Below are 13,370 nucleotides of genomic sequence, written 5' to 3'. Positions count from 1 at the left end.
AGCGAGACCTTTTCCGATGTAAACATATTGTCCGACCTTCTTCGCGAGGTATCTTGCTGTATTGCTGGATCCAATAACGGTCTTTCGTAGTTTTGGGATTTCTGATGGTTTACTGTCCGATTCCATATTCGCTTCTATATCTGAATTGAAATGTAAGACATTTTTTTGATTCCACAAACGCACATTAGAGTCTCGATTATGTATGGTTTTTTGTAAGCAATTATTTAATTATCTGTACACTTTTGTAAGCTTTTCATGCAATATTAATAAACCGTAAAATTCAATCTGACATGCACTTGTTTTTTTTTCATTACACCAACAATGTAAAATAATACATCAAAGTAATATGACAACATAATCTGTTACTTACATCCAACAATTCCTGTCTAACCCACTCTCTGTAATCATTATTTCCAAAACATTTCTTCGAGTACAACCCACATAGATATTCAGCAATTCCTTTATTGAGCCAGGTGTCAGACCAGCTCTGCATAGTAATGAAGCAGCCAAAGAATTGTTCAGCTATTGCTTGAGACATTGCTTTCCTGGTTATATAAGTTTGATCAATTATAGCTATGGAATGAAGCAAATGAGTACTCAGAATGCTCATGGTAGTGTAGGCAGCTACATCTTGAACAGTCTAAAAAGAATAAAAGGGGATTTATTTTACAATCTATGAATTAAATTAAATTCTAAAGAAACTTTATTCACCTCATCAACAAAAACTTGCTTATAACAAGGATATGGATATCTTGTAGCTAAAGTTTCCTCATAAAACTCAAAAGCTTCATGCATATATCGAACAGAGTTCTTCAATAATGGCATTAGTTGTGGTAGACAAAAGTGGGTCACTTCGTGCATATGGGGGTCCACATAAGTTTCAAAAGGTCTAGTATGAAAAAAAAAGCACAAAGTTATTGATAAATAATACAATATTGATATATCTAGTCCATACCCAACAGCTAAAGCAATATTAGGAGCACAAGCAGGAGTATTTAAAACATAATGGTAAGTCTTCCTCCTCATATCAGGCGTCATAGTAATTTCTACAAGATCACCACAAGAGACAGCTGTCATTGCTGCGTCAACAGTAAACTCAAGACTCCAAGTACAAGGCTCTGCATAAGAATACACGCAAGGAAACCAGAGTCTTGATGAGTTTTCATGTGCATAGGTGTACATATGAGCTGCCCTCCAAAAAAAACAATCATAAAAATACTGCCAGTTATATTGTGATTTTCTTTCACAAACCTCTTCCATGGTGCCTTCAGTTTCAGGCACAACAAAATGCAAGCCACCTTGAGGTTGCTCTAAAGAAAATTCTATTCCAACTCTTAAACCTCTACCTTCACCAATGAGATGGCTTGCTTCATGGGCACATTGATAAATAATTCTCCTGCATTACAATCAGGATCTATATTTTGAGCAGCCGCTAAGTGACACTTGGAAAATACCTCCAAAGACCTCCTGGTAATAGAAAGGATATTTATCAACAATCCTACTAGTAGAAATTGATAATTATGGGTAAAAACATAGAACAACTTACGTCTTTGAATCATTTTTGCAGATATCCAAAAAGGGATCAAAATATTGAAAAGTAGCCTCACAATCGCCTAATGTGACTCTATAAATTCTACATTGCTTAGCATTTAGTTTAATGCTTCTCAAATTGTCTTTCAAAGGTACTATTGTCAATTCCACGAAGCCCTATTATAAAAATGAGTACACAAATTTTTGTAGTTTGATAAAATAAAGTGAAAATTATTTGTATTTAATATTTACAATTATGCTCTTCCTCTCGAAGCTAATACCAGTCAAACTTAATATTTGATGAGCTGTAAAATAAATATTTTTAATGAATTTATATATCTAAACACCTGCAAATGAAAACTTGATAGACTACTTATAATTTAAACGGTCTGGAATTATCCACTGAACGTTCATTCTTCATTTTTGACTAAATTAAAACTTAAATATACAAATTTAATATTAAAAAATAAATTTATTAAACATTATTATTGCAAAGTTTGCTTCTAGGTTACATATCAAAAGCCTTCCAGTGATGCCAATTCTGTCATGTCATAACAATGAAAATCGTAATGTATTCATGCTGCCAACACAAGAACAATATAACGAAAATTTGTAAATGAGGCAAATTTAAAATTAACAATCACAGTAAGAGACATTAAATAACATATTATTGCTAATAAAATCGATATATAATTTAACTAAAACTACTAGATGTAAGTAGCATTTTGCCTTGAGGCAAGTTGCATGAACTGATATCACTAAAAAATCTGCAATTAAATTAATTATAATGCACAACCAAGTGCTTGTATGTCCTAAAAGCTTATGATCAATATATAAATGTGTACATCAATTTAAACAATACTAGAATAATCACAATAATTAGAGCAGGTTTACAGAAATAACCGTTTATAAATATTTCACTGGCTTTCACATGAGCACCCAAGTGTCTCTTCTCATATAGGTACTTTATATTTTTGAGCTTTATGGTTATTTAAAGTTTTTGATGCATGAAGAGATTTGCTACATGTTTCACATTGATAAGGAAATTCTCTAGAATTGATAAACTTGTGTGCATTTAAAGCATCAGATTGTGCTAATGATTTATTGCATATTCCACATTTCTGAAGAAAATTTCCAGAATGATTAGTCATATGTTTTTTTTAAACTATATACGGAACGAAATAGTTTGTTACATATTCCACAGTTATAAGGAAGATCTTCAGAATGAATAAGCATGTGTTTCTCTAATCGAATCAATCGTGTGAATGTTTTATCACATATTTTGCAGATATGTTGCTGTTTTCCAGTATGAGTGAACATATGTCGTTTCAAACCTTTTGGTGAGCGAAAGTTTCTGTTACATATATTGCATTTGCAAGCAAGTTCTCCAGAATGAATTGGCTGTTCTCTGTTATGAGCAATATGTTGTATGAGTGTACATATGTCGTTTCAAACCTTTTGATGAATGGAAGTCTCTGTTGCATATTTTGCACTTCAAAAGAAGTTCTCCGGCATGAATTGGCAGTTCTCTGTTATGAGCAATAATATGTCGATCTAAATGGTGTCTTAAAGCAAATGCATTATCACATATTGTGCATACGAAAGGGTTTATAGGAGCCTGCATTAATTCCTGTTTGATTTCTTCCTCTACAGTTATTTTAGAATTCATAAATCTTTCCAGACATGTTTCTCCATTCTCTGAACAAGATTCAGACTTAATATCCTCTTCATTTTGAGGATCTTCTGCTGAATATTCTAGTGGTTCAATTTTAATCGAGGTAGTTTTTTCTTCTGACATTATTAGATATATTAGATACCTGATTATAACAGAGAAAACAGTTGTGTACTAATTAATCATGTATTTTAATCAATGATATTAAATTTAACTAATTTAAGGTGATACTTGCAGCATAAGGTTAGGAATTTTTCCCGTCGTAACATTTTAGAAAGAAATGTTTTGATATGGTTTTGATAATCATCTTCAATCTTATCATCTCAACAGGAATATTTTTATAAATTACTTTTATTTTTATAAATTACTCCATTTATGTATAATGTCTATTTTAATGTAATGTAAATAATAGAAAGTTTATTTTGTACGTCAAAATAATCGTCAATGTTGGCCACATTGCCGCCATGTTAGAATTGTTCACACGCAAAGAATCCTCAAACTGTGATGGCCAAATTGGTATCTTTAAACAAACTTATACCTGCAATTATTTAAATTATTACATATTGTGTACGTCTCAAGAACGCCTAATACTTTATTCCAACCTTTAGTGAATTTCTAAAAATCATAGAACTTCTTGTCCTTTTCAGGAACGCCCTTTTTGTAAGACTTTTTGTCTTGTTCTAGTTTGCTCGTCAGTACAGTCCTTTTCTTTTTTTATGTTGTTATTAATTGTTATCGATTGTATTAATAATTCTATTATTTATACATATGAAATTAACAATAAAACGTTTATAACAATAAAACTAATGGAATACACGTGTAATGGAAATAATGCATTAGGTTTGGGCAACATGGCAAGCGAATTTAAATTAATTGTTCAACACAACTGATATATGTTCATCGGAAAAAAATTCGATATATTATTAATTATTTTATGACTATTGTATTGATTGTACTTCAAAGTTAAACTCAAACACAACAAATATTTAATAAAACAGTACAAACATATATATGCAAACCAGTATGTAAACATTTTTTTATCCAAAACAATCATTTTCTACTATTTTGCCCATTTTATTTTCTGCACCTGCCATGGGACCTGCTTCGCCTACTTCTGGAGCCTGATCTACGATGCCTTCCCCGTGATAGTCTTTTGCGCGCAAAACGGACGTTTTTAGATTTTGCTTTGCATTTACGTTTTCGACGACCTCTAAAATGGCATTCGATTGTAGAATAATACGAACATGTACAACATTGTTTAATAATTTACCCTTTGGCAAGAATGGCATTGCATTTAGGGCATCTTTCAGACTCGCGCCTTTTTGAAGGCTCCGCTTTTTTGGCCTCATTGATATAGGGCTGTTTATCGCTACAAGCCATACAATTCCAAGTCTAACAAATCAAAAACATTAATTCTGTTGTTATAAATTAATTGCCAGATTTTGGTGTCAATTTACAAATCCAAAACATCTACTTTGATATTATAAATAAAGAGCTCAACCTCAAAATATTTCAAATTATGTGCACTTTTAAGCAAGGAAACATATTTTTTATATTTATATTGTTTGCTTACAATTATAAATAGAGTTTTAATTAAATTTCCAATGCTTTTGAATTTTACAAAAATCTTTAAAATTTTTATTAAAAATACATCTCAATCAAAAAAGAGTTTAAAATAGTTTATTGGTTTAATTATTAAATATTAAAAAAAATGTTTTTAAAAATTCAATTTTTTACTTAATAAAATTAAAAATTTCATATTTAAATATTTTAATATAAAATAACAGTTTATTTTTTATCAAATGAAAGTCCATAATCAATGATTACAAATAAAAATCACTTTTACTTAATAGAATAAAACAAATAAAATAAACTTTAGTAAAATCAAAAATCACTGTTTATATAAATTTTATAAAAATCTTAAATATTTTATTATTCTTATTCATAAATCGTCAGTAGAGTCCTATTTTCGTCATCAATCGTATTTTTTTATGCTTGAAATGATTTTTTTTAAATTTCTTTGCATCTATTTTGTTTGCTCGTCAGTAGAGTTCTATTTTTTATCATAAATTGTAAGAGTTTTTTTATCCTTGAAGTTATTTTTTTGAATCTTGGTTTCTATTTTGTTTGCTTGTCAGTAGAGTCCTTTCTTTATTTTCTAGTCTGATAATCAATTTGCTCGTCAGTAGAGTCCTTTTTAATATCTTAGGTCAATATTAAATTTGCTCGTCAGTAGAGTCCTTTTTTATATTTTGGGTCAATATTAAATTTACTCGTCAGTAGAGTCCTTTTTTTACCTTTTAGTCTGATATTTAATTTGCTCGTCAGTAGAGTCCTTTTTTATATTTCAGGCCAATACTGAATTTGATTTTTCTGTTAAAGTTGGGATTTTGTTTATTTGTGAATAAAGTCATTTTTAATTTTTTTTTTTGCAAAATTTGAGTTTGCTCATCAGTTCTTCTTCATTTTATACCCAAGCTTGCAGTTTTGTTTACTCGTCAGTAGAGTCCTATTTATTACTTTAGGTCAATTTTCAGTTTGCTCATCGAATCCTCTTTTGGTCTATTGTGTTTATATTTAATTTGCTCGATAGTAAAATCATCTATTTGTCTTTCAGGTCTATATTTAATTTGGTTGTTAGTAGTTAGTAGTTAGTCTTTTTTTAAAGTTAATTTTGTTCATCGGTAGAGTTTTCTTTTTCATATAGGTAGAAAATTTCTACCTAGAAATCTACTCTACCTAGAATTCTACCTCTACTAGAAATCTACTTTGCTCTATATAATAAAGTCTCATTTGCATTTCCTATGCTACTATTTTGTTTGTCAGTAGAGCCATTTCTTTATCGTCTAATCTGATATTTAATTTGCTCGTCAGTCTGGTAATCAATTTACTCGTCAGTAGAGTCCTTTTTTGATACTTTAGTCTGATATTTAATTTGCTTGTCAGTAGAGTCCTTTTTTATATTTCAGGTCACTACTAAAGGTCTTTAGTAAATTTTTTTCATGTTCTCAGCTGCTAATTCGTGTGCTCGTCAGTACAGTCCTTTTTCATATCTTGGGTCAATAATAAATTTGCTCGTCAGTAGAGTCGTATTTCACATTTCAAGATGAATTTCTGTTGGTTTCATTACAAGTTTCATCTTTTTTAAATTAATGAGATATTTAATTTGCTCTTCAGTATAGTTCTTTTTAATTTAAGTTATTGTAATGGGCCGAAAATTAAGAATATTTTTTTTTTGCATTTCTTCACGTTTCAGAGGTTTCTGAACATTTTGACATACCTCAGAAAAAATGGATGTGTGAGTTTATGTGGATACAATTTTTTCTGTCGACGTTTTCGGGCGCACCGATCAACCGATTCGAATGATTCATTTACCTTTCGATTCCTATTGATAGGGAGATGTGTTGATTAGTTTTTGGCAAAGGCAAGTCCAGCCGTTACAGAGATACGAAACAATTTTGAGAAAAAAACATTTTTTTAATTTATTTTTGTAATTTTCAAGAAATATTTTTAACTAAATTTTATTTTCGAATATTTCATTATGGTACGGAGTATATTTATATTTATATTTTAACTTATATTTATAATTTATATTTATATTTACATTTATATTTACATTTACATTTAACTTTGCCTTAAGGAACAATGCGATACACCACTAGTTCTGTTTTGTTTGATCGTTAGTAGAGTCCTTTTCTATTATCGGAGTATTTTTAATCCGGTTTCCCCTACAAAATATTGTTTTTATGAAAAGGGATTTTGTGAATGGATTATAAAATGAAATTGCGGACAATTTTCTATAAAAATGGGTTCAGTTTAGTTTTTAGTAGTTGACTCTGGTTTTGTCCTCGCGTGTTTTGGGCCTGATAAGATTTTATAGGGCACGAATAGTAATATATATATATATATATATATATATATATATATATATATATATATATATATATACTAGCAAACCCGACAAACTCCGTTTCGCCACCAGATGGTTTCGTGAGAAAGATGAAGAAATTTTTTGTTTGTTTTATATTAAGGAAAAATTTGATCATTAAGGAAAACCGATAAAAGAAGAAGATAATCTATTTGAAATTATTTAAAACAATAATATATAATAATAAATAATGGTAAATTATAATTTATATATTTATAATAGCATTAAAAATATGTATAATATTTGAAAACAATAATGTAATTAAAGTCATACTTCAAATACGATATAATCGGTTTGTCATTGTAATTAGCATTTAGGACTTGAACCTTCATTAGAGAAATGAAGTAATTGCTGATTAATAAATTCCATAATATTTGTTCACACAGGGGATTATGTTAAACGACGCCTAAACAAATATTGCTTTCACAATATCACTCATCATCATATAATATTTGTGCTTCAAGAACTTCATGTTATTGAAATTAACATACATTCAGTGACTGATTGTATTTTTTTTACTTTTTCGCTGGCGATACAGTTTCATTCTTTGAACAGCTGTAATATCTGTCTTGTCTAAAAAATATTTTCCAATTCAATAACTCTAAAGATTTATAAAAACTACGAATAATATAAAAATAATTTCAAATGAATAAACTTACGTTTAGTACACGGCCCAAATTGTTTAATTTGTTTTATTATTTTCAAGGAACAGGGTAAAGTATTCTTCTGATTCAGGCATTTTTCATTAAATCAAGATTTGTACTACGATGTAACTATGAAATGTTTATTTATCTATGCCGATTTCGTTGTTGATATCGGTACGCATACAACGTTGATGTCGTTACGCATGCAACGACAGATCTCTATTCACATACACGACGACTAATCACAATCGACCCGTATAAAAGTGATATCATCGAGAGCGAATGACGAATCACTGGCACTCGACTCTTACCTTAACGACTCTTATCAGCCGTAACGCACTTCCGTTGCATTTGTACGGATTTACATCCTAGTCGCGCCTAATAAAGTTTGACTTCAAAAATATGTATCGATGACAAAATTTTCGTTTTCGCCGACGTTTTTGCAAAAACAGTGACGCTTATTTCAAAAATTTAAATCATTCGATGCAATTTTGATGAGGACTTGAGTTGAAAAGTTTTGAGCAACGATCAGCAAAGACGTTTTTTTTTTTTTATAATTAGCAGAAAACTGCAAAATATACGACAATAGATTTCATAGTTCAAGCTAGCTTATTAAAATATTATAGGCCTATAATAAGCATTAAAATTGTAAAAATTCACTAAAGTTTGCTTGGGCTAATAAGTTCTAATTGTCTAATTTTAGTTATTTATACCTTAAGGGAACATTTTCAATTAGAATAGCTAATTCTCTTTTTTTTTTATTAAGTCGATTATTTGCTATTATTGCAACATTCAAGCAACTTGCCTTAAGGCCTCCCTATCAATTCTAAACCAAGTTCTAAAGCTATTGATAAGGAGATGTGCTGATTAGTTTTTGGCAAAGGCAGGTCTGGCTGTTACGGAGATACGGAGCAAAGAGTGCAGAAAATAGAAATCGAGGTTTTGAGAAAACGGAGCATCCGATTTGAATGATCCAAAAAACAATTGCTTTTGAGGAGAAAAAAATATTTTTTAACTTCCCGAAGGAGAAGTTTATGTTTTCATCAAAAAATCCGATTCTCTAATTTTATGTTTTCTCGACGTTTCAAGCCATTCTGAATAGAATGAGACCAAATTTGGAAAAAGTATGTGTGTGTGTGTGTGTGTGTGTGTGTGTGTGTATGTGTGTGTGAACAGATTTTTTGCCGTAAATCGACGTTTTCTCGAAAACGGCTGGGCCGATTTCAAAAATTTAAAAGCCATTCGATGCATCTCGACGAGGACTATCGTTTGTCCTATCGAGTTTTGTGGGACGATCGGCCGAGACGTTTCTTTATAAATAGCAGAAAAGTGAAAAAATTTTCGTGCACGTTTTAGCCCGCAATTCTGAACCGATTAAGAAAATTCAAAAACCGTTCGAAAGATATTGATTGGGAATCGTGCTGATTAGTTTTTGGTAGAGATCGGCCGGGCCGTTTACTTGTAATAAAGTTTTTAAAAAAAAAATTTCGACGATTTTCATGATTATTTTTTTGACGGTAGATACCATAGTCTTCTAGATCATACTAAAATATTACGGCCCTACGACAACTGGTTCAGCTTTAAAAATTCGTCAAAGTTTGCAAACATTGGTATTGTTTTTTTGGCATTTGTCAAAATTAGACTTTTGATCGACGTTTTCTCAAAAACGCTTGAACCGATTTTGAAAATTTAAAAGCCATTTGATGTATTTCGGTGAGGACTATTGTTTGTCAGTTTTGTGCGACGATCTGCCAAGCCGTTCCTTTGCAATTTGAAAAAAAGTGTTAAACTTTTCGTCCACATTTAAGCTCATCCTACCGAACCGATTTTAAAAAATCAAAAACCTTTCGAATGATATTAGTTGGGAATGATGCTGATTAATTTTAGGTGAAAATCTACCGAGCCGTTTTCTTGTAATTAAATGTTGAAAATAAGTGTTAAATTTTCGTCCACATTTAAGCTCATCCTACCGAACCGATTTTAAAAAATCAAAAACTGTTCGAAAGATATCATTTGGGAATGATGCTGATTAATTTTAGGTGAAAATCTACCGAGCCGTTTTCTTGTAATTAACTGTTGAAAAAATGTGTTAAATTTTCGTCCACATTTAAGCTCATCCTACCGAACCGATTTTGAAAAATCAAAAACTGTTCGAAAGATATCATTTGGGAATGATGCTGATTAATTTTAGGTGAAAATCTACCGAGCCGTTTTCTTGTAATTAAATGTTGAAAAAAAGTGTTAAATTTTCGTCCACATTTAAGCTCATCCTACCGAACCGATTTTAAAAAATCAAAAACTGTTCGAAAGATATCATTTGGGAATGATGCTGATTAATTTTAGGTGAAAATCTACCGAGCCGTTTTCTTGTAATTAACTGTTAAAAAAAATTTAAGCCGTTTTTCATGGAACTTTTTTTGGCGATATACATCATGGTCTTATAGAACTTACTGTAATATTACGGCCTTACGACAAGTAGTTTAATTTTAAAAATTCGTCAAACTTTGCTAAAATTATTATCGTTTTTTTTTAAAGTAGGATTGATGAAGTATATTATTTACACATTTTTTTGATCAAGTCGATTATTTACACATATCGGGAAGTTCATGTAATTTGCCTCAAGGCTAAATACCAAACCAACTAGTTCCAAATTTGGTCTCATTCTATTCAGAATGGCTTGAAACGTCGAGAAAACATAAAATTAGAGAATCGGATTTTTTGATGAAAACATAAACTTCTCCTTCGGGAAGTTAAAAAATATTTTTTTCTCCTCAAAAGCAATTGTTTTTTGGATCATTCAAATCGGATGCTCCGTTTTCTCAAAACCTCGATTTCTATTTTCTGCACTCTTTGCACCGTATCTCCGTAACAGCCAGACCTGCCTTTGCCAAAAACTAATCAGCACATCTCCTTATCAATAGCTTTAGAACTTGGTTTAGAATTGATAGGGAGGCCTTAAGGCAAGTTGCTTGAATGTTGCAATAATAGCAAATAATCGACTTAATAAAAAAAAAAGAGAATTAGCTATTCTAATTGAAAATGTTCCCTTAAGGTATAAATAACTAAAATTAGACAATTAGAACTTATTAGCCCAAGCAAACTTTAGTGAATTTTTACAATTTTAATGCTTATTATAGGCCTATAATATTTTAATAAGCTAGCTTGAACTATGAAATCTATTGTCGTATATTTTGCAGTTTTCTGCTAATTATAAAAAAAAAAAAACGTCTTTGCTGATCGTTGCTCAAAACTTTTCAACTCAAGTCCTCATCAAAATTGCATCGAATGATTTAAATTTTTGAAATAAGCGTCACTGTTTTTGCAAAAACGTCGGCGAAAACGAAAATTTTGTCATCGATACATATTTTTGAAGTCAAACTTTATTAGGCGCGACTAGGATGTAAATCCGTACAAATGCAACGGAAGTGCGTTACGGCTGATAAGAGTCGTTAAGGTAAGAGTCGAGTGCCAGTGATTCGTCATTCGCTCTCGATGATATCACTTTTATACGGGTCGATTGTGATTAGTCGTCGTGTATGTGAATAGAGATCTGTCGTTGCATGCGTAACGACATCAACGTTGTATGCGTACCGATATCAACAACGAAATCGGCATAGATAAATAAACATTTCATAGTTACATCGTAGTACAAATCTTGATTTAATGAAAAATGCCTGAATCAGAAGAATACTTTACCCTGTTCCTTGAAAATAATAAAACAAATTAAACAATTTGGGCCGTGTACTAAACGTAAGTTTATTCATTTGAAATTATTTTTATATTATTCGTAGTTTTTATAAATCTTTAGAGTTATTGAATTGGAAAATATTTTTTAGACAAGACAGATATTACAGCTGTTCAAAGAATGAAACTGTATCGCCAGCGAAAAAGTAAAAAAATACAATCAGTCACTGAATGTATGTTAATTTCAATAACATGAAGTTCTTGAAGCACAAATATTATATGATGATGAGTGATATTGTGAAAGCAATATTTGTTTAGGCGTCGTTTAACATAATCCCCTGTGTGAACAAATATTATGGAATTTATTAATCAGCAATTACTTCATTTCTCTAATGAAGGTTCAAGTCCTAAATGCTAATTACAATGACAAACCGATTATATCGTATTTGAAGTATGACTTTAATTACATTATTGTTTTCAAATATTATACATATTTTTAATGCTATTATAAATATATAAATTATAATTTACCATTATTTATTATTATATATTATTGTTTTAAATAATTTCAAATAGATTATCTTCTTCTTTTATCGGTTTTCCTTAATGATCAAATTTTTCCTTAATATAAAACAAACAAAAAATTTCTTCATCTTTCTCACGAAACCATCTGGTGGCGAAACGGAGTTTGTCGGGTTTGCTAGTATATATATATATATATATATATATATATATATATATATATATATATATTACTATTCGTGCCCTATAAAATCTTATCAGGCCCAAAACACGCGAGGACAAAACCAGAGTCAACTACTAAAAACTAAACTGAACCCATTTTTATAGAAAATTGTCCGCAATTTCATTTTATAATCCATTCACAAAATCCCTTTTCATAAAAACAATATTTTGTAGAGGAAACCGGATTAAAAATACTCCGATAATAGAAAAGGACTCTACTAACGATCAAACAAAACAGAACTAGTGGTGTATCGCATTGTTCCTTAAGGCAAAGTTAAATGTAAATGTAAATATAAATGTAAATATAAATATAAATTATAAATATAAGTTAAAATATAAATATAAATATACTCCGTACCATAATGAAATATTCGAAAATAAAATTTAGTTAAAAATATTTCTTGAAAATTACAAAAATAAATTAAAAAAATGTTTTTTTCTCAAAATTGTTTCGTATCTCTGTAACGGCTGGACTTGCCTTTGCCAAAAACTAATCAACACATCTCCCTATCAATAGGAATCGAAAGGTAAATGAATCATTCGAATCGGTTGATCGGTGCGCCCGAAAACGTCGACAGAAAAAATTGTATCCACATAAACTCACACATCCATTTTTTCTGAGGTATGTCAAAATGTTCAGAAACCTCTGAAACGTGAAGAAATGCAAAAAAAAAATATTCTTAATTTTCGGCCCATTACAATAACTTAAATTAAAAAGAACTATACTGAAGAGCAAATTAAATATCTCATTAATTTAAAAAAGATGAAACTTGTAATGAAACCAACAGAAATTCATCTTGAAATGTGAAATACGACTCTACTGACGAGCAAATTTATTATTGACCCAAGACATGAAAAAGGACTGTACTGACGAGCACACGAATTAGCAGCTGAGAACATGAAAAAAATTTACTAAAGACCTTTAGTAGTGACCTGAAATATAAAAAAGGACTCTACTGACAAGCAAATTAAATATCAGACTAAAGTATCAAAAAAGGACTCTACTGACGAGTAAATTGATTACCAGACTGACGAGCAAATTAAATATCAGATTAGACGATAAAGAAATGGCTCTACTGACAAACAAAATAGTAGCATAGGAAATGCAAATGAGACTTTATTATATAGAGCAAAGTAGATTTCTAGTAGAGGTAGAATTCTAGGTAGA

This window comes from Ctenocephalides felis, unplaced genomic scaffold, assembly GCF_003426905.1.
Source record: "Ctenocephalides felis isolate EL2017-DRISC unplaced genomic scaffold, ASM342690v1 CF-g0.4_SCAFFOLD_02832, whole genome shotgun sequence".
NCBI classification, from domain to species: Eukaryota; Metazoa; Arthropoda; class Insecta; order Siphonaptera; family Pulicidae; genus Ctenocephalides; species Ctenocephalides felis.
This window is presented reverse-complemented; position numbering follows the sequence as displayed.